The sequence below is a fragment of the Heterodontus francisci genome, chromosome 49 (assembly GCF_036365525.1).
Source record: "Heterodontus francisci isolate sHetFra1 chromosome 49, sHetFra1.hap1, whole genome shotgun sequence".
In the NCBI taxonomy this organism is placed as follows: Eukaryota; Metazoa; Chordata; class Chondrichthyes; order Heterodontiformes; family Heterodontidae; genus Heterodontus; species Heterodontus francisci.
The window spans coordinates 285,303-297,285 of record NC_090419.1 but is presented as its reverse complement, the minus strand read 5'-3'; positions in this window follow the sequence as shown (position 1 = coordinate 297,285).

The following is an 11,983-nucleotide window of genomic DNA, read 5'->3' as shown; positions in this document are numbered from 1 at the left end:
ATTTAGTCTGTTTATTTATTATTATCTCTCAAAATTATAAGCAAAAATCAGACCTAAACAGATATCTCTGATAATTTAAACAGTAGGAAGGGAAGTTAAACTGTGACAATCCTTTATCACCCAAACACTCTAAAGCCAGATTGATTCTATTGAAAGTGGTTGTGAGTTGTTGATCTACTGTGCTCACCGCTGGAGAAGGAAAACATCACTTACAACTGGAATTCGACGACAGACTCTTTTACTGTTGAAGAATCTATTATGTCCCCATCCAACGGCTGTGAGGACTTCAAGCAACAATGGGCTGCAAATTTGCAAGGACCATAATTTATCTATTTTAAATGTTGTTTATGTCTGAGTAGTGTTTACGAATTTACATTTTCTAATTAAGCTATTAATTTGTTGATTTTTAGACACCTGGTTTAGTTAGCTTCATGAGGGTGTGAATAGATGGTACAATTTGAGTGGGTCTTTCTTTAAATTAGAAACATTAAAATGATATGTTACGCGATCTGTGGAGGGACGGGATTGAATTTACAGTGCGTTGCTCCCAGCATAATCAGAATCATATATTTAGACAGGGGTGACTTTGACTGGAACCGTCCGTCATAACAATATACAAAGCGTTATGTAGGCTGGAGGAGGTTGCAGTGGTATGGATGGTTGCAAGAGCTTCAGGGGGGTTACAAAGATAGAGAGGGTTGCAGGAGCTGGGCGTGGTTACATATATATGGAGTGTTACACGGGCTGGCAGAGGTTACAGAGATATGGAGGGTAGTATGAGCTGCTGGATGTACCACAGATTGGGAGGGCTGTAGGAGATGGAGGAGGTTGGAGTGATATGGAGGTTTGAAAGCGCTGCAGGTTTCATAGACAATGAGATTTATAGGAGATGCAGTGGGTGACATAGATAGGAAGGGTTGTAGGAGATAGAGGTGGTTACAGAGATATGCAAGTTGTAGTGGCTGCAGGACGGTTATATAGATAGGGAGGATTGTAGGGGCTGCGGGAGGTTCTATATATACTGAGAGCTTTCAGGGCTGGATGAGATTAGAGAGATATAGAGTGGCGTAAGGGGTGGAGGAAGTTAAAGAGAGAGGTAGGGTTATAGGGGCTGGAGGAGGTTACAGTTGTATGCAGGGTTTCCGATAGCTGCAGGAGATCACAAAGATTGGTGGGGGGTTGAAGGAGCTGGAGAAGGTTGCCCAGTTATGGAGGGCTGCAGGGGTTTCAGTGGGTTAGATAGATATGGAGTGTTATACGAGCTGGAGGATGTTACAAAGATATGGATGGTTGAAGAGGCTGCAGAGGGTTACTTGGTTAGGGAAGTGTTTAGACGCTGGAGGTGGGTACAGAGATATGGAGGGATGTAGAAGCTGCAGGAGATCAAATAGATTAGGAGGATTGCAGGAGAGAGAGGAGGTTGCAGAGATATGGATAGTTGTGTGGAGTGTGTTCTATAGAAAGGGAGAGTTGCAGTATTTGGAGGAGGTTACAGAGATATGGAGGTTTTTAGAGCAGCAGTGTGCTACATAAATAGAAAGGGCTGTGGGAGTTGCAGGGGGTTACAATAAATGGAGGTTTGTAGGAGCTGGAGGAAGTTAAAGAGGTAGGGGGGTTATAGGGACCAGGGGAGGTTACAGATATGGACGGTTGTAGGGGTTGCAGGAGGTTACATAGATAGCGATGGTTGTAGGAACTGGAGGTGGTAACATCTATATGGAGGGTTGTAGCGGCTGAAGGAGGTTTGAGTGATATGGAGGATTGTAGAAGCTGCAGAAGGTGAAATAGATTACGAGGATTGTCGGAGCGAGAGGAGGCTGCAGAGATATGGATAGTTGTATGGAAGGTGTTACACAGGTAGGGAGAGTTGTAGGATCTGGAGGAGATTTACAGAGATATGGAGGTTGTTGGAGCAGCAGGGTGCTACATAAATGGAAAGGGCTGGAGGAGCTCCAGGGGGTTACAATAAATGGAGGTTTGTAGGGGCTGGAGGAAGTTAATGAGATAGGGAAGGTTATAGGGGCTGGAGGAGGTTGCATGTTTATAGTGGGTTGCAGGAGCTGCAGGAGGTCATATAGATGGGGGGAGGGTTGTCGGAAATGGATAAGGTTTCAGAGATATGGAAGGCTGCAGTGGGATATAAATATAGAGAGAGTTGTAGGATTTTGAGCAGGTTGCAGAGATATGGATGGTTGAAGCGGGTGTAGCGGTGACATAGATAGGGATTGTTATAGGAGCTTTTTTTCAGAGATACAGCACTGAAACAGGCCCTTCGGCCCACCGAGTCTGTGCCGACCATTAACCATCCATTTATACTAATCCTACATTAATTCCATATTCCTACCACATCCTCACCTGTCACTATATTTCCCTACCACCTACCTACACTAGGGACAATTTATAATGGTCAATTAACCTATCAAACTGCAAGTCTTTGGCATGTGGAGGAAACCGGAGCACCCTGAGGAAACCCACGCAGACACTGGGAGAACTTGCAAACTCCACACAGGCAGTACCCAGAATAGAACCCGGGTCGCTGGAGCTGTGAGGCTGCAGTGCTAACCACTGCTCCACTGTGCAGTGGACTTTAAAAAGACATGGAGGGTTGTACAGCTGCTGCAGGTCCCACAGATTGGGAGGGATGTTGGAGATGGAGGAGGTTGCAGTGATATGGAGTTTGTAGGGGCTGCAGGAGTTTACTTATATATGGAGGGTTATCGGTTCTGGAGAATGTTAAAGAGTTATGGAGGGTTGTAGGAGCTTAAGCAGGTCACTTAGATTGATGGTGGGTTGAGGGAGCTGTAGAAGGTTGCATAGATATGGAGGGCTGCAGGGAGTTACACTGATAGGGAGGATTATAGGAGCTGGAGGATTTTACAGAGATCTGGACGCTTGTAGGGGCTGCAGGGGGTTACATACATATGAAGGATAAGAAATGTTGGAGGAGGTTGCAGAAGTAGAGTGTTGTAGGAGCTGGAGGAGATTAGATATCCGGAGATATCTCATGAGATTAGATATCTCATCATACAGATGAGATATCCGGTTAGATCAATTATTAAATTAATCAATAAACAAAACTGACAGCAGCCCAGAGGCAAGTCCCAGCGTTTGCAGTCCATGAATCTAATATTCATCCCCGATGTGCAAGACGTAACCGAAAGCTGGATGATCCAAAATAACTTGGCAGCCGGGGGCGGAAGGGTGGGAGGGTGGTGGGTGGTGGGGTGGTATAGGGCAGTGGTGGGTAGGGGGTCGGTGGTGCGGCGTGTGGTCACACAAGCCAAAGAGCGTCCGGACAGTGGACATGAGGTGACCAACAGCTGGATCATCCTAAATTTGTTGGCGGCAGGGGGGCGGGATGGTGGGGGTGTGGAGGTGGGTGGTGCTGTTCACACATCCCAGAGAGCATCGGGACAGTGGACAAGAGGTGACCGACAGCCAGATGACCAGAAATACAATAGCGGGGGCAGGGGCATCACACATTGCGAAAGGCAGTAGCTCAGATGAAATGAGGTGACCTTTGGAGGAGCGGAGAGAAAGGGTGCAGGAGGTGAGTCAGAGCGTCCCCTACCGGACAGACGTGGAATCAGCAGCTACTTTCTCTCCAGCACCCCCACTGGGTCCATCTTTGAAAACAAAAGTTATTCTGACAAAATCAAAATGCTGCAGATGCTGGAAATCTGCACTTGTCAGTTGATTACAATCATTTGCTTTAATTTGCGAGAGATATTATTTCGTCCATCTCCCTTACTTTCCCGCAACTTGGTCACTGCCAACTCTCTCTCTATCTCTCTCTCTCACCGAGTCAGATGGTGGGCTGGTTGAGGTCATTTGGGGTTCGCAAAATGTATGAATTAAAGGAGCACAGATGTCTCAGTGGGTTGTACGGGCTGTTGGTGTTTACACATATGGGGTGGGTGTTGTCACTGGCGGAGCTTGCAGAGAAGGGAGGGTAGTCTGTGCTGGGGTAGGTTAGAGATAAGAAGGATTGCTGGAGCTGGAATAGGTTACATGATATGGATTACTGTAGGGTCTGCAGGATGTTATATATAGAGGGATATACAGGCTGCAGGAGGTTACAGAGATATGGGGGGGTTATTTGGGGTGCAGGAGGTTGCAGAGATTTGGAGGTTGACGAGGCTGAAGGAGGTTACATAGAAAGGGAAGGTAGTAGGAGCTGCAGGAGGTTAGATATCCTTTTTTTTCTCTCCTGGAAATATGTGATGTGCCCTTAAGACAGGAAAGGATCAATACTGCTTTAAGAACAAGCAGGCCTGAGGAGTTACCAAAAGGTGCATTCTCGTTGCCTTGGATACAGACATTCGGACTGAGCATTTGTTACAACTTAATTTTGAATTGTCTCATGGTAAAAATGGACTGTTCTAACAGAGGAAACAAACAGACATCGATGTGTTAGCACCTGAAAGAAGAGCTTTTAGCCCATTTAACCTGGAGGAAGAGAACTTCGTCTTTATTTATTGCTATCTCTCAAAATTAAAAAAAAAATCAGGCCTAAACAGATCTCTCTGATAATTTAAAGGAAGTAAGACCGTGACAATCTTTATCACCCAAACACTCTAAAGCCAGATTGATTCTATTGAAAGTGGTTGTGAGTTGTTGATCAGCTGCGGTCATCACTGGAGAAGGAAAACATCACTTACTACTGGAACTAGACGACGGACTGTTCTACTGTTGAAAAACCTATTTTGTCCCCATTCAACGGCTGTGCAGACTTCAAGCAACAATGCACTTCAAATTTGCAAGGATTCTATCTTTTCTATTTTAAATGCATTTTATGTCTTAGTCGTGTTTAGGAATGCAGTTTTTTTGATTAAACTATTAATTTGTTGATTTAAAGACACCTGGTTTGGTTAGCTTCATTAGGGGGTGAATAGATTGTACAATTTGGCAGGGTCTTTATTTAATTTGGAAACATTAACATGATATGTTATGCGATCTGTGGGGGACGGGATTAAATTTACAGTGCGTTGCTCCCAACACAATCAGAATCATATATTTTGACAGGGGGGACTTTGACTGGAACCATCTGTCGTAACAATATGTAAAGGGTTATAGAGGCAGGAGGAGGTTACAGTGATATGGATGACTGTAGGGGCTGCAGGGGGTTTATCTCGATAGGGAGGGTTGAAGGAGCTGGAGGTAGTTACATATATATGGAGTGTTGCACGGGCTGGAGGAGGTGACAGAGATATGGAGGATAGTATAAACTGCAGGATGCACCACAGATTAGGAGCACTGTAGAAAATGGAGGAGGTTGGATGATATTGAGGTTTGTAGGGGCTGCAGGAGGTTGCATAGACAGCGAGAGTTGTAGGGACTGCGGGGAATTACATCGATAGAAAGGGCTGTAGGAGCCATAGGTGTTTACAGAGATATGAATTTTGTGGGGCTGCAGGATGGTTATATAGATAGGTAGGGTTGTAGGGGCTTCAGGAGCTTCCATATGCCTGGGGGATTATAGGGGCTCTAGGAGGTTAGAGAGATATAGAGTGTTGTATGGGCTGGAGGACGTTACAGAGATAGGGAGTGTTATAGGGTCTGAAGGATGTTATAGGTTTCTGGAGGGTTGTAGGAGTTGCAGGAGATCAGCAGGATTGGTGGGGGGTTGAAGGAGCTGGAGAGGGCTGTGAGTTATGGAGTGCTGCAGGGGTTGCAGTGGGTTACATAGATATGGAGAGTTATAGGAGCTTGAGGAGGTGACAGAGATATGGATGGTTGAAGAGGCTGCAGGGGGTTACTTGGTTAGAGATATGTTTAGGCGCTGGAGGTGGGTACAGAGCTATGGAGGGTTGTAGAAGCTGCAGGTGGTCAAATAGATTAGGAGGATTGCAGGAGAGAGAGGAGGTTGCAGAAATATGGATAGTTGTGTGGAGTGTGCTACATAGATAGGGAGAGTTGCAGGATCTGGAGGAGGTTACAGAGATATCGAGGTTGTTGGAGCGGCAGGAGGTTGCACGGATGTGGATGATCCCAGGGGCTGCAGGAGGTTACATAGATAGGGATAGTTGTGGGAGCTGGAGGTGGTTCCATTAAAAATCTGCCTGTCTCCTCCTTAAATTTACTCAATGTCCCGGCATAACACTGTATAATTTTGGAGCTGTGTTATTTCTCTATCACAATTCCAAAAAATTTCAAACTTAATACATTCCATAAAATATAAGAAAACATCTATTTCTTTCAAACAAATTATTGATATCTGCTGTGTTCATCGCTGGAAAACATGAAGAGTTTAATGCTACAACAGCCGAACTGTTGAACCCTTATCTTTGCAGAACATTTTTCCCATGGATCTTGGAGGACTGCAAGTGAACTTTGACTGTGTTGTATTGGAAGACCATTCGACAGGATCATAATTTATGAAGACATGTTTATTTGTTTTATTCATGACTAAAAAAAACTACTTTTAAAATATACATTCTTTTAAAAGCCGCACCACTGTGAATTTTGAATATATGCAAATATATGCAAATGCAGGAGATGGATATTTGAACAAGAAGTTATAAGGTCTTTAGATATTGGTTTATCTTCGTAGCGTTTAGGATTTTAGGGTTTTTTATGCAAATAGTTAGTTTGTTGATAACTAAAGATACCTGGTGTGATCCATTTGCTTCGGGTATACCAGATTGTTCAATGTGTTTTTCCCCCTATTTGGAAAACTTAAAGAAATGTGATGTGACCTGTGGAGCGACGGGACTGAATTGACAGTGTGTTGCTCCCACCACGATCCGAATCCTCTATTTTGATTTGGGGCTTTTTCCTGAGCAGTCGTAACGGGGCTGCTGAATTCATGTACTGCTGCGAGTGACTAACACAGGCATTCAGTGGGCATACAAAGACCAAGTTTCAAAGACCTGTGTGAAAGCTGTTGGAACACCCTGCCCACCATGAAACACAATGTGGAGATGCTGCAAGTGGCCAGCAATGCACCCCCGCCAGTTTAACATTTTGAGGCTTCATAGCCTGGGCACCAGTCGCACTACGGAGCCCAGAATTCCCGCCAGGGAGTGACACAGAGGGGAAAATATCACATTTAACAGTCAGTTAGTTAAATGCTGTAAGGGAAGTAATTTGCAGGGACATGGACAACGGACAGGGAAATGGGACGAATTAGAGGAATGACTTATAGAAGGATATGAACACAAGAATACAAATATTGCAATTGTGGTGCTACCAGACCAGGGAACAATGAATGTCACTGAGCACGAAGGTGATGGCTGAACGGAATGTGTTGTGAATTAGGATATGGGCAGCAATTCTTTTGATGGGCTGTGTTATCTGATGATTTTTAACTGTGGGTCTTGTCAGGGTGGCATTGGGAGAGTCAAGGCTGGATTTGTTAGCTACATGAATGGTGTATTAAGCAGCAGATAGACCAAGGCACAGAATGATATTTTCGAGGCGATAGTAGACAGGATTGGTGCTGGGCAGGATATGATATTGGACATCAACCCAGGGTCAATAAGAACAGTGAGGTAGTGAACAGTGTGGTTCAGTCTCAGATATTGGTGGGGGTGAGCGAGTTGGTGGGTACAGAAAAGAGTTTGTGATGGGGAATGAAATCATGGCTTCCATTTGATCGATATTTAAAAAAACAAAAGCAGTAATACATTGAATTGTGGTTTACACATGTGATAGCTGTACAAAGAGACAGACCACAGACACCACCAGCAGCAAAGAAGCAACAGTAAATTAAAAGGACAGAGCATTTCTATAGTTAATAGCTGATACAGAGTCTTATCTGGATAAACAGCAACAGCAAAGAGGGGAGAATAAATGACAAATGTAGAAATACAACAATGCTGTTAAAATGCACAGCTGACAGAATTAATAGCTGAACAGACTTACCAGGGACACCAAAAGTAACGAGGATGGGATAGTAAATGTATTGAATCTTATAAAAGGCACAATGAATTCACCATGCTACTTTTATCCAATCATAATCTGCGGTAAGCTCCTCAAACAACGCGTAAACCCCTTCCCAATGTTATAACATCGCAATCAATTGTTCTGAAATTCTGACACACTTTTGCAACATTCCAATCCATTGTTCTCAGTTTCTGATCGATGATCTCCTCTCTGGCGCCGCTGATCCCTGTTAGTGCCGTGGCTGAAGCTCCCGTTGACACTATATTAATAGCTTAACACATTGAAAGGAGTGCACTATTAATGGAAGAGGGAAACCCTCCAAAGAAAACCCTCACAGCTACGGTCAATGAAGACTAACGTCAATTCCAAGCACTGGAAAAAAACAGGTTCAGTTAACCCCTTTCAATCCAACACTTTTTGAACGACAATAAAGGATAAGCTTTACCCAATCAGGATGGGATGTATGCGGGTTGCTGGTGGAAAGATATGTGAATAAATCAGAGGTAGTGGCCAGAATTGTTGAATCCTCTTATATATGGGAATGGTGACAGAGGACTGGGGTTACAAATGTTACACCCTGTTTGAAAAAGGAGAACTGGGTAACCCTGCAATGACAGGTCATTCATTCTAAAATCGGTGAAACGTTGGGGAGCCGTTTCGATTCCATAATCTGGGACAAATTATTTGTGGCTTGGGGAAAAAAAAGCAAGACATGAGTTTGTAAATAACAAGATGCATGGATATGTGAATTCTAAATCATCCCTGAACAACTTAATCAAATGATGAAGATGGTTGAGGAGGGCAGTGCGGTTGATGATATTTATATGGATATCCAAATTGCATGATCAACTGCCATTTAATGGACTTGTTAGGAAAACTGTGCTCCATGGATGGAAGAGGCAGTGATAGTGTGGACATGACATTGACTAAGAAACAGAAAGCAGCGAGATGTTGTGAACAGTTGTTGTTCAGACTGAATGGGAGTATACAGTGGTTTTCCCCACGGATTGGTATTAAGACACTGCTCATTTTTGTCACATATTAATGACACAGACTTATACATAAATGACATAATTTCAATATTTGCAGATGACATTTGTCTGGGAAATGTGAACAGTGATGATAATAGTAGAAAGCGTCAGAAGGACATAGGCACATTGGTGAAATAAAGCAGCACACAATGCGCTTTAATGCAAACAAGTGTGAAGGATACATTTGGGAGGAAGAATGAGGAGAGGCAATATAAATTAAATGATACAATGGATTAGTACCTGGGAGTATGATGTTATTGCTATTACTGAGACTTGGTTAAGGGAAGGGCATGATTGGCAACTAAATATCCCAGGATACTGATGCTTCAGGAGGGATAGAGAGGGAGGAAAAAGGGGTGGAGGAGTTGCATTACTGTTCAAAGAGGATATCACAGCTGTGCTGAAGGAATGCACTATGGAGGACTCGAGCTGTGAGGCAATATGGGCAGAACTCAGAAATAGGAAGGGTGCGGTAACAATGTTGGGGCTGCACTACAGGCCTCCCAACAGCGAGCGTGAGATAGAGGTACAAATATGTGAACAGATTATGGAAAGCTGTAGGAGCAACAGGGTGGTGGTGATAGGAGATTTTAATTTTCCTAACATTGACTGGGATTCACTTAGTGTTAGAGGTCCAGATGGAGCAGAATTTGTAAGGAGCATCCGGGAGGGTTTTCCAGAGCAGTATGTAAATAGTCCAACTCGGGAAGGGGGCATACTGGACCTGTGTTGGGGAATGAGCCGGGCCAGGTGGTTGTCGTTTCAGTAGGGGACTACTTAGGGAATAGTGATCAGAATTCCGTAAGTTTTAGAATACTCATGGATAAAGACGAGAGTGGTCCTAAAGGAAGAGTGCTAAATTGGGGGAAAGCCAAATATACCAAAATTCGGCAGGAGCTGGGGAATGTAGATTTGGAGCAGCTGTTTGAAGGTAAATCCACATTTGATATGTGGGAGTCTTTTAAAGAGAGGTTGATTAGCGTGCAGGAGAGACATGTTCCTGTGAAAATGAGGGATAGAAATGGCAAGATTAGGGAACCATGGATGACAGGTGAAATTGTGAGACTAGCTAAGAGGAAAAAGGAAGCATACATAAGGTCTAGGTGGCTGAAGAAAGATGAAGCTTTGAAAGAATACCGGGATTGTAGGCGCAATCTGAAACGAGGAATTAAGAGGGCTAAAAGGGGTCATGAAATATCTTTAGCAAACAGGGTTAAGGAAAATCCCAAAGCCTTTTATTCATATATAAGGAGCAAGAGGGTAACTAGAGAAAGGATTGGCCCACTCAAGGACAAAGGAGGAAAGTTATGCGTGGAGTCAGATAAAATGGGTGAGATTCTAAATGAGTACTTTGCATCGGTATTCACCGAGGAGAGGGACATGATGGATGTTGAGGTTAGGGACAGATGTTTGATTACTCTAGGTCAAGTTGGCATAAGGAGGGAGGAAGTGTTGGGTATTCTAAAAGGCATTAAGGTGAACAAGTCCCCAGGTCCGGATGGGATCTATCCCAGGTGACTGAGGGAAGTGAGAGAGGAAATAGTTGGGGCCTTAACAGATATCTTTGCAACATCCTTAAACACGGGTGAGGTCCCGGAGGACTGGAGAATTGCTAATGTTGTCCCCTTGTTTAAGAAGGATAGCAGGGATAATCCAGGTAATTATAGACCGGTGAGCCGGACATCAGTGGTCGGGAAGCTGCTGGAGAAGATACTGAGGGATAGGATCTATTTCCATCTGGAAGAAAATGGGCTTATCAGTGATAGGCAATATGGTTTTGTGCAGGGAAGGTCATGTCTTACCAACTTAATAGAATTCTTTGAGGAAGTGACAAAGTTGATTGATGAAGGAAGGGCTGTAGATGTCGTATGCATGGACTTCAGTAAGGCGTTTGATAAGGTTCCCCATGGTAGGCTGATGGAGAAAGTGAAGGCGCATGGGGTCCAAGGTGTACTCGCTAGATGGATGAAGAACTGGCTGGGCAACAGGAGACAGAGAGTAGCAGTGGAAGGGAGTTTCTCAAAATGGAGATGTGTGACCAGTGGTGTTCCACAGGGATCCGTGCTGGGAACACTATTGTTTGTGATATACATAAATGATTTGGAGGAAAGTATAGGTGGTCTGATTAGCAAGTTTGCAGATGACACTAAGATTGGTGGAGTAGCAGATAGTGAAGGGGACTGTCAGAGAATACAGCAGAATATAGATAGACTGGAGAGTTGGGCAGAGAAATGGCAGATGGAGTTCAATCAGGGCAAATGCGAGGTGATGCATTTTGGAAGATCCAATTCAAGAGTGAACTATACAGTAAATGGAAAAGTCCTGGGGAAAATTGATGCACAGAGAGATTTGGGTGTTCAGGTCCATTGTTCCCTGAAGGTGGCAACGCAGGTCAATAGAGTGGTCAAGAAGGCATACGGCATGCTTTCCTTCATCGGACGGGGTATTGAGTACAAGAGTTGGCAGGTCATGTTCCAGTTGTACAGGACTTTGTTTCGGCCACATTTGGAATACTGCGTGCAGTTCTGGTCGCCACATTGCCAAAAGGATGTGGATGCTTTGGAGAGGGTGCAGAGGAGGTTCACCAGGATGTTGCCTGGTATGGAGGGCGCTAGCTATGAAGAGAGGTTGAGTAGATTAGGATGATTTTCATTAGAAAGACGGAGGTTGAGGGGGGACCTGATTGAGGTGTACAAAATCATGAGAGGTATAGACAGGTTGGATAGCAAGAAGCTTTTTCCCAGAGTGGGGGATTCAGTTACAAGGGGACACGAGTTCAAAGTGAAAGGGGAAAAGTTTAGGGGGGATATGCGTGGAAAGTTCTTTATGCAGAGGGTGGTGGGTGCATGGAACACATTGCCAGCGGAGGTGGTAGACGCGGGCACGATAGCGTCTTTTAAGATGTATCTAGACAGATACATGAATGGGCAGGAAGTGAAGAGATACAGACCCTTAGAAAATAGGCGACATGTTTATGTAGAGGATTTGGATCGGCGTAGGCTTGGAGGGCTGCAGGGCCTGTTCCTGTGCTGTAATTTTCTTTGTTCTTTTGTTCTTTGTTTACG